We start from the raw sequence: 1,972 nt of genomic DNA on the forward strand, positions 1-1,972 counted from the left end.
TTTGACAAAACTTCACCAAATCACTGCTGTAGCCCGGCACTCCTCTGAGTTCCTGAAGAAGATACAAAGATGAATTAGCTTTAGTGCTCCCTGCCCTCAAGGAACTTTTTGGGCTTCTAGGGGAGACTGATGAGCACATTATTACAATGCCGCCTGCACTATAGAAAGGTATATATATATATATATATATATATATATATATATATATATATTCCTAGATGGCCCTTCATTGCCATATCCCTTCCTCTCTCTGCCTTAAGCAATTACAATATAGCAAAAGTCTCATGACATTCTCGCTTTTAGCTCTCTGCCCTAAAATCTATTTCACACGCTGCCTTAAAATTAATCTCCCTGAAACATTGTTCTTCTGAATTTTGGAGTAAGTAAGAAATAGGTTCAAAGTAGGCCCCCCCAAATAAAAACTAAATGCAATGTGGAATCCTGAATAAGATCCTGGAACATAAAAAGAACACCAGCTTAGAAACTGATAAAAGTCAAAGAGGTCCACAAGTTAGTTACTAATACTGTATCAATGTTAATTTCCTAGTTGATCACTGTACTATGGTAATGTAAGACGTTAACATTAGAAGAAGCAAGATGAGCGGTCCGTTGGAACTCTCTGTATGATATTTGCAACTTTTCCGTAAGCCCAATATTCATTTAAAATATTAGTTAATATCAGTTAACTAACACTAGTGAACATTTGTTTGTTTGTTCTGTTTAAAAGAAAGAATACACATCATTGAAAATGTTCAGGGACAGAAAAGAAATAGAGTCTTTCTAGCAGCATTGTTCTTAATAGCAAGACAAAAACAAAAACCCACAAAACAACCTAAATGTCAAACAGAAAAATGTCAACCAAAAATATATGTTTACACTTGAATTCAGTATGGTAGTGAAAATGAGTGAACTGCACCTACACCCATCAGCATAGATGGATCTCTAGACATATATAGAACAAAAGAAGCAAACCATCACAGAATATAGGTAGCTTGAGACCATTTGTCAAAAATCTGAGAGCCCACAAAATTAAGTAAAATACTGCTTACAGACACATGCATGGGTGGGTGCACACATGTATTTGTCTCACTGTAATTCTTAAATTGTAGATATATATTTTATTATCCTTCTGAATGGCCTTTGTGCCTAACAATGTTAAGTAAATACATAAGTTATATATCATTCAAAAATAAAGTATGGCCCTGGCTGGTGTGGCCCATACACTAGGAGGTCATGGATTCCATTGCTGGTCAAGGCATATGCCTACTAGTGTGATCCCCAGTAGGGGATGTATAGGAGGCAGTCCATCAATGATTCTCTCTCATCAATGTTTCTCTCTCTCTCTCTCCCTCTCTTTCTCTCTCTCTCTCTCTCCTTCTCACTTTTTCTCTTTCTCAAAATCAATAAAAACATATTTTAAATAAATAAAATAATGTATGCTCCAACACTAGCAAGTTGTATGACTCTGGGCAAGTTACTTTTTTTACTTATTTTTAACACCATTGGTTGTCATAAGGATTAAATGAAATGATGTGTAAAACATTTAACATGAGCTTGGCCAATAGCAAGCACCCAGTAAATGCTTTTACAAATAAAAATATACATAAATATGTATTTTTAGTATATAACAAAATAGCAACAAAAATAATAATTAAAAAAAAAAAGGAAGAATGGCCTTCTCAAGCCAGAAGTAAATCATGTATCATCATTATTATTATTTCTACTACTACTACTACTATTACTACTAGAGGCCCGGTGCATGAATTCGTGCATGGGTGGGGTCCCTTGGTCTGGCCAGCCTGGCCGGCCCCACCCTCAGTCAGGACTGATCGGGGCCAGGTGGGCTGGGGGGAGGGACCACGGGAAGTTGGCTGGCCAGTCCCCCTAATTGGGGCAGATCAAGGGGGCCGGCCGGCCATGGGGAGGGACTGTGGGAGGTTGGCCAGCCGCGGGAGGTTGGCCAGCCACGGGA

The sequence above is a fragment of the Myotis yumanensis genome, unplaced genomic scaffold, assembly GCF_028538775.1.
Source record: "Myotis yumanensis isolate MYYU_CA2020_CCGP unplaced genomic scaffold, mMyoYum1.0.hap1 SCAF_15, whole genome shotgun sequence".
NCBI lineage: Eukaryota > Metazoa > Chordata > Mammalia > Chiroptera > Vespertilionidae > Myotis > Myotis yumanensis.